At 44.1% G+C, this 9,125-nt stretch overlaps 1 pseudogene; it reads right to left on the bottom strand.

Moving 5' to 3' along the window:
* Positions 1-2,639: 2,639 nt before the first annotated feature.
* On the bottom strand, positions 2,640-2,758 carry LOC138362175 (5S ribosomal RNA; annotated as a pseudogene).
* Positions 2,759-9,125: the final 6,367 nt, after the last annotated feature.

The following is a 9,125-nucleotide window of genomic DNA, read 5'->3' as shown; positions in this document are numbered from 1 at the left end:
CGTCACTTGCAGTTGGCCATCCGCAACGACGAAGAACTCAACAAACTTCTGTCTGGCGTAACCATTGCACAGGGAGGTGTTCTTCCAAACATTCAGGCAGTTCTTTTGCCAAAGAAGACAGAGAAGAAGTAAGCACTTCTGCCACCCACCACGACAAATACCATAACCAGGCTCCATCCGGAGCCACACACACTTTAATAGAGAGATTCAAGTAGACAATCAACTTTCAAACATTAATAATAACATTTATATTGATTTCATTTGGAATGTGTACATAACAAACAAACAAACAAAACAAAATTATAGGGGATATTCAGCATCACTTGGAATATTAACCAATCATATAAATCCAATATATATTTTATATTTTACTTTAAGCGAGGAATTCATATTCTATTAATTTTTAATCATACAAATGAACAAAAGCAATTCTTCACTAGACGTAATGAATGAATAAATGATCAAGGTTTTAATGTGTTTCATGAATATATATATATATATATATATATATATATATATATATATATATATATATATATATATATATATATATATATATATATATTAATACTTGTGAACCAGAATATGTTTGAGCAGCAGCGATCGTGCCTGCCATTGGCCGAAGTGCAACAATTCAAATAATTTAAAGGGCCTGCTCGGGTATATAAGAGAGGCTGGGAGACTGGGGCCGGTGGTGGGTGATGGGTGATGAGTGATGGTGTGGTGTGGTATGGTGTTGTTAAGAGTTGATTTACGGCCAGCCAGCCAGCTGCAGCCAAGGCAGGGCAGGGCAGGGCAAGGCAAGGCAAGGCAAGGCAAGGCAAGGCAATAACAGAACAGGACAGGACAGGACAGGCAAGGCAAGGCAAGGCAAGGCAAGGCAAGCAGGCGGGCGGCGGGCGGGGGCGGCGGGCGGGCGGGCGGGCGGGCGGCCAGCCAGCCAGCCAGCCAGCAGCAGGCAGGCAGGCAGGCAGGCAGGCAGGCAGGCAGGCAGGCAGCAGGCAGGCCAGCCAGCAGCCAGCCAGCCAGCCAGCCAGCCAGCCAGCCAGCCAGCCAGCCAGCCAGCCAGCCAGCCACTCCCACTTTGTATTTATATGCATTCAATTTATATTCAAACATTATATATGTTAAGGGCCTAGTTTTAGTGTTTATTTTAAAAATGACAAACATCGAGTCGTTTTACCAGTCCTTTAGCGTTAACAGTGATGCATTTTAAAACTGAACAGAAATCACCTTTTCTGGATATATCAAATATCGAATCCGCTTAATGTGCCTACAATTCAATCATTCAAAAAATACATAATTTACATCATGCCTTTTCATAGAACAGACAATAAGATTTGAGACAATAAGAACTTTACTTTTATAACTAAAGTTGCACAATTATACCAACTCTATGGTGGCTGGGTGGTAAGGTGTGTGGCTGGTGTTTTGGAAGTCGCGAGTTCAAACGACCCAATGGGAGTACTTTTTTTTTTTGCCATACAATCTTCCTAATACTATTATGTAGTGTGTGTGTGTGTGTGTTTTTATTCATTCTTTGGTTTTATAGATGACATACATATTGACTCCTTTTACCGGTCCTTAATTAGGCTCTGGGGAAGCAATGGTGGTGGTGCATTTAAAACTAAACCAAAAATCACCAGTTCTGGACGCGTCAAATATCATATCCGCTTAATGTGTCTACAACCTAATTACTTAAAACTACACTATTTAATTCATTCATATCATGTGCATATTGGTCATTATGCTCATACAACCGACATCAAAATTTATTTTCATTATTAGAATCATACATTTCATCAAGTAATACAGATACAAAGAGATTTTCTTTCTGAGAAGACCGTTAGTATTGGCTGGCTGGCAGGCAGGCAGGCATTTGAGGGTTATTATTTCGCCTGTTGATTGGGGGGAGGGTTGATGTGTTAGGGGGTTTTCGGTTAGGTGTGGTGGTGGTGATTGGTGGTGATTGGTGGTGATTGGTGGTGGTGGTGAGTAGTGGTGGTGGTGGTGAGTAGTGGTGGTGGTGGTGGTGGTAGTAGGTGGGAGGGGGGGGGGGGGGGGGGGAAGGGGACTGATGGTCTGTGGATTCCTTCTCCGTACCCCTTACATATAAGCAAAAACATGCCTTCCTGTGGGTATAGAAACATTAACACAAATTATATCAGTAACTGATATTGTAGCCTTTTAAACAGAAAAGATTTGTACATACAAATACTTTTAAATTATCATTTATTTGTGGAAATGGCATTTACGTCATTAAATTGATACCTCAGCATCAAGCTTGTGTCCTGCAGCTGTGGTCCAGTGGTAAAGTGTATATAAGTGATGCGTATTCTTGGAGTTGCGAGTTCAAACCCGGATTAAGCTATATATATATATATATATATATATATATATATATATATATATATATATATATATATATATATATTAATATAAAACAACATGTTTTGTTTTGGTTGTTTGTTTTTGTATAAAGCCTCACACACTATATTAAGCGAGTTTGTTTTAAACATGACATACATATTAATTCATTTTACCAGGCCTTATTCCACACAACTCCGTGAATTTCCCGTGGAGCCAGCCATTCAAACAAAAACAAACGAAACAAAACAAAACAAAACAAAAAACATTATTGCCAACAGCATTGGTGTTCCCAGGCGGTCACCCATCCAAGTACTAAACCAAACCCAACGTTGCTTAACTTCGCTGATCGGACGAGAAGCGGTGTTCTCAACGTGGTATGCCCGTTGCATGAGACTGCCTACACATTGTGGCTAATAACCAACTCTTTTTAGTCATCACGGCAGGATACGGACCTTCTTGTGGTGTCTTAATGGTAATTGTATCCTAACATATTTTTGTCTCCTTGGCATGGATATTTAACATCGTTTATTCAGTCTTGGGTTTATGTTCTTTCGCCATTTACAGACATTTTACATCTACCTACTTCCTCAGCCTGCCCTGCCAATTTCTAATGAATTTGTGGATTTTCTTTTGTAATACATACATGTGTGTGCTCATCTGCTCTTCAGTTTTTATGATATTTGTCTCATCTGTCCTGCTTTATGATACTTTTACAAAGAACATGAACAAATGCTTCTATTTTAGAGAAGATATGGGATCCAGGTTTCGGAGCCGTAAAACCAACCGTTGTGATTGGTGGACGAGTTGCCAGGTTGCAGCTTCTGTACCGTGCCGGCACATAAATAGGTTCGGCTCAAGCGGCGGCAGCATCATTCCCCCGTGACTGTCTGAGCGTCTCTCATCACCTTGGTTATCTCATCATCATCATGGTAGAAGCAAAGCCTACCAAGAAGGCTGCGGCTGCTGCTGTGGTGGCCACCACCAGGAAACCTCGCGTCCAGGTTGCTCACCCGAAAACTAGTCAAATGGTTCTAGCCGCGGTCGCAGCACTCAAAGACCGTAAGGGCTCGTCTCTACAAGCAATCAAGAAGTACGTTGTTGCCAACAACAAAGTCGAGGCTGCCAAGATCGCCATTTACATCCGAAGATTTCTCAAGAAAGCAGTGGCTGACGGCATTCTTGTTCAGACCAAGGGAAGTGGAGCTAGTGGATCATTCAAGCTGGCCGTAGCAGAGAAGAGGGCCGTTCTAACTCCCAAGAAAGCCACCACAACCAAGAAACCATCTACAGCAGCAAAGAAGGCCGTGGTAACTCCCAAGAAAGCCGCCACAAGCAACAAACCACCTACAGCCTTGAAAAAGAAGCAGCAGCAGCAGCTTGTTGTTGGGAACAAAAAGCCCAAAATAAAGAGAGCTTCAAAATCTCCCAAACCACCCAAGGCAAAGAAAGCTGTCAAGAAAACAACAAAGGCAAAATAAACGATGACATGCAAGCAGCATGAATACACATGACAATAAACATCCAGGCCTCCCCCCTCAGTGGAGGGGCCTCATATGATTCCAAAAAGAGTTTAGTTTTGTAGACAAATAAATCATTACTTTTGGGGTAGATTTACTCTGTATATTATATATATATATATATATATATATATATATATATATATTATATATATATATATATATATATATATATATATATATATATATATTTATATATACACATGGGTGAGGTGATATGGTACCAAAGTTTTGGGTAAGGTGATTGACATTTACACAAGATAAAACACGAACCAATGGGAATAAAACATAAGAATGGAGATAACTGCAGAAGGCCTATTGGCCCATAACACAAGCACTTCCTCTTGATGCTTCTATATTGGTTCGGAGTCTTGAAGCTATAATATATATTATATATATATATATATATATATATATATATATATATATATATATATATATATATATATATATATATATATATATATATATATATATATATATATATAATATATATATATATATATATATATATATATATATATATATATATATATATATATATATATATATATATATATATATATATATATATATATGCACACAAAAACTAAATAGTCTTGTTAGACAAATTGCCCCTATTAGAGGCAAGTTGACTAACAAGCCGAATGACTGCAATTGTTTTGAATTTGAGTTAAATCTAACATAGAAATGTAATCAAACCTAACCTAACCTATGCTAACCCAAGCTAAGCTAACCTAACCTAACCTAAGCTAACCCAAGCTAAGCTAAGCTAACCTAACCTAACCTAACCTAACCTAAGCTAACCTAACCTAACCTAACCTAACCTAACCTAACCTAACCCAGCAATTCATGATCTTAATATAATACTGTTAATTGGATAAACCAATTTGGAAAGAAATGTTCGAAAATAACAAAATTAACTGTGCTTGTTAGGAAAATTGGGCCTTGCATACTTGTCCCAATAGTGTGGTTCTCGCTTTTAGGTACGACATAAACGTATACCTAAGTTGAGAGAGAAAAAGATTCGCACTCAAACATGCATATCGATTGCCAGTCCTGAATTCTGGGTAGATATTCGTGTCCTCCCTTTTCATTTACCATCATTTGGATACTATCAAAACAGCTCTGAGAAGGATAAAATGAATAAAACGGGTAGCTCACTCATGTAAAAAGGAAGAGTTGGGAAAGATCTCTCTCTCTCTCTCTCTCTCTCTCTCCCCCTCACCCCCCACCAATGATCCTGCTCTGCTAGTATATAACGTAACAAACCTTCCCCCCCCCCCCCCCTCCCTCCCCAATCAGAGTCCCTTTAAGCATGCGAGGATAAAAAATAGATTTCATAAGACCCAATGTGCTAGCTGATATCAAAACAATTTATGTTATCGTCTATTAAGCCCTTCAGTAAAAAAGTATAGGGACCTAATTAGGTCCCGTTTTGAGGTGGTGGTGGGTGGAATCGATGGATTAGCCAAGCTCTTATCCGCCGAATCCGTAGAGGGTACGACCCTGGCGCTTCAGAGCGTACACCACGTCCATAGCAGTGACGGTCTTCCTCTTGGCGTGTTCCGTGTAGGTTACAGCATCACGGATGACGTTCTCGAGGAACACCTTCAGGACGCCACGGGTCTCTTCGTAGATGAGACCCGAAATACGCTTCACGCCGCCACGACGAGCTAAGCGACGAATAGCGGGCTTGGTGATGCCCTGGATGTTGTCACGTAGCACCTTACGATGACGCTTGGCGCCACCCTTTCCGAGTCCCTTGCCTCCCTTGCCGCGTCCAGTCATGGTGTTGAAGTTGTGTGAATCGAATTGACGAATGCCCGCACGATTTCCCGACTATATCCCATCAAGCGGACGTACTAGTAGCATTGCAACTCCTGCCTGCCCTTACTTTACGCTTGTGGTCGAGTAGACACGGCTTTCTCACAACGCTTTCAAAACTGCAGTTGCCTACTCGTCTGTTTCACGTCCCTGTGAAATGACTTTTGCACAAATCCAAAAAATAGAGCAAAATCAGCGATAATAGTGATTGAGGTGAGCCGCCTGTTGGCTGCAGCCAGAGGAAGGAGGGGAGGGGCAACGGGGTGACGTAGGCGAGTCGAGCAGCCAATGGCGCTCGAGCAAGCGCCTCGAGACGGCGTATATAAGCAAAAATTTTTCGGCGCCGGCCATCACGAGCAACTAGCAACCGTCGCGGTCGGACGTGCTCGCGTTGCTCCAGCTCTTCTCTCTCGCACCCAGTACTGCAGGGTGGATAAACAATTGGCAGCAGACTTGCGTCTCTCTAGATGGTCAGACCCCACTCCTAACTTGGTATTTTATGCCGGGTAGAGACGGGAGGCCATCTTCAGTGACGTGTAGTCTTTGAGAGAGATCCATCGGCCTCCAGGAAGCTCATTATGCGTCACAAACGCTTCAAGATCAGGGGTACGCCCCTCAACGAACATCCATTCTCCAAGACATCTCTCCTGAAGCTCTTTAAAGACGTTGCAGGAGTAACACCCAACGACATCAAGCAGGAAGGCACGGACATCCTTTTCTTCTTTTATAGTGAGGAGGAAGTCGACAAACTTCTGTCTTACAGCGCTAACTTCTCCAACCAACACCTTCGTCTCAACTTCCCACGCCAGTACCTGGCTGAACACTCTGTCGTTATTCACGATCTCAGTCAATGGATCGTGGAACAAGATGACGCTGATGATAGTGCGTTCATGCACGACTTCAAGGCATCAAACCCGGACCTACGGCTTCACCAAGCTCAATTCTTCAATTCAAGTCGCTCCCTGAAGCTGACCTTCGAGACGGTAGCTTCGGCTACTATGGCTACCAGAAATGGAGTTTACAGCTTTGGAATTCACATTCCGCCTTTCCGTGTGAAGATGGAACGTTTTCACATCGTCAACCAGTGCCTCCGATGCTACGAGTACACCCACTCCACCAGCAAATGTACCCAGCGGATTCAGAAGTGTAGCCTCTGCTCAGCTGACCACCATTACTCCATCTGCAAGTCTGAAACACTATGCTGCTTGCTGTGCAAAGGCGATCATCCAGCAATCTCCATACATTGTCCTCACAGACAAAACGCTATTAAAAACATGGAGAAATCCACATCTTCAACCGGAGCCAGTACCTCTGAAGCAACAAGCCAATCAGCGACCACCTCTACTTCAGGTTTCAACGCCCAAGCCGCCATCTTCCCGGAGCTCCCGGGAGGACGTCCCACTGCTACTACCAGCCAATGGGGAGCCAGCTCCCAAACGCCAACCAGCGATTCGTCGAGCCAGCCATCGCCACCGGCCCAACCAAAGACAAAGCTAATTGGGCAGAGCACAGTAAAAGCTCTGATATCAACAGCCAGAATTACTGCTGGCAATAACCCCCGAGAATTCGTGAGGCTTCTGAAAATTCTGTACAAGGCGAACGGTCTCCCTACCTTCATTGTTCCTGAGGAAGTTTTCAACGCTCCGCGTTCATCTCCAACAACTGACCCTGTAGAGGAGGATGCTGACTCTACATCCGACGACGACGATTCCGCCACTGCAATGCAGCCCTCAGATCCTGTTCGGGTACCTACAGCTCACAAGACTCTGCCTCATGTGACCCCCACTTCTGCATCAGTTCCCGTTACCAACCATGACATCACTGTGAACGCAGCCACGCTTTCTGACATACTGTCAGCTCCTGCTCCACACGCTTCTCCAGCTGCTGCTGTCCCTTCACCCGTCTCAGTGGCGAATTTCGCTGCTATCGACCCTTGGTGTGACCCTATAGAGGGTACCGACTATGCAGCACCTTCTGCTGCAGTACCTACCGCTGTTACACACCCTCCGAGAACTCTACCTTCAAGACATCAACCCTCAAGAACCCAACCTTCAAGAAATCTACCCCAGCGTGTCAACACCCCTGCTCCTCACTCATCTGATGAATCGGATGAGGACGTATCTGTCGGTACACCATCACCCCCAAGGAAAGATCACCTTCAAGCATCAACACGAACCGTGACCACCAAGACCGACAAGCCCAAAAAAAAGAACAACGATCAAAGTTTGGTGAAATCAACAAGAAAGAAGACTCCTAACGAACCGACTTAACATCATCTGACATCAAACCTCCACTGCCAGCTGCTTGCGTTCCCGGCCTCTGTGTGTATTGCAAATGACACCCCACTCAATTCTACTTTCATCTGATCAAGCTCAAATCCACGGTGGTTGGGCCACCGATCTTTCATCTCCCCTCTTCACCTCATCCCCGGATCCTTGCTCAAGATTTCTGCAGCCTCGCCCCGTTCTTCCATCCCCTACTTGCCAGCTCTATGGACTTTTTAATCCGTTAATCCGGCCATCACAAACCACAGTTGTTCACCATGGCTCGCACCAAGCAGACTGCTCGCAAGTCCACGGGAGGCAAGGCTCCTCGTAAGCAGCTGGCCACCAAGGCAGCACGCAAGTCTGCTCCTGCCACAGGGGGTGTGAAGAAGCCTCACCGTTACAGGCCCGGAACGGTCGCCCTGCGTGAGATCCGTCGTTACCAGAAGAGCACCGAGTTGCTCATCAGGAAACTTCCCTTCCAGCGTCTGGTGCGCGAGATTGCCCAGGACTTCAAGACCGATCTTCGCTTCCAGTCGTCTGCCGTCATGGCTTTACAGGAGGCATCCGAGGCTTACCTGGTCGGTCTCTTCGAGGACACTAACCTCTGTGCCATCCACGCCAAGCGTGTCACCATCATGCCAAAGGACATTCAGCTTGCTCGCCGTATCCGTGGAGAGCGTGCATAAGCTAAATCGACCACCCTAGTATACACCAAACTCGGCCCTTCTCAGGGCCAAAATATCCTTCTAAGGAGATTTCAGACATTCCTAGCATAATTTAGGTGTCATACATACATGTGATATCAATAAATCAAGTCATTTGTAGTACAACCTGTTCTCTTACAAACAAAACGCCGTCGCTTTTCACTCTTATGCACTGTCAAGGATCACCCCCCCCCCCCCCCAAAATAAAAATTGTCATACTGTACTAGAAATAAAAGCAGCTTGTATAAGTGACATATACTGTCCAGTCCTGTTTTATTCTGTTTTCGGTCCTCTGGCTTAATCTGTTAAGTTAGGAGATGACATTTTAAATTAACCGTTTTCTTGACATTTTCAAACCTAAGAGGGTGGCCTGCATAGTAATCCTAATGTGGAACATAACAATGAATCTCTAATCTCTAGAAAAAAGATACCGAGTGCTT

The sequence above is a fragment of the Procambarus clarkii genome, unplaced genomic scaffold (assembly GCF_040958095.1).
Source record: "Procambarus clarkii isolate CNS0578487 unplaced genomic scaffold, FALCON_Pclarkii_2.0 HiC_scaffold_1391, whole genome shotgun sequence".
Lineage (NCBI taxonomy): Eukaryota > Metazoa > Arthropoda > Malacostraca > Decapoda > Cambaridae > Procambarus > Procambarus clarkii.
This window is presented reverse-complemented; position numbering and strand designations above follow the sequence as displayed.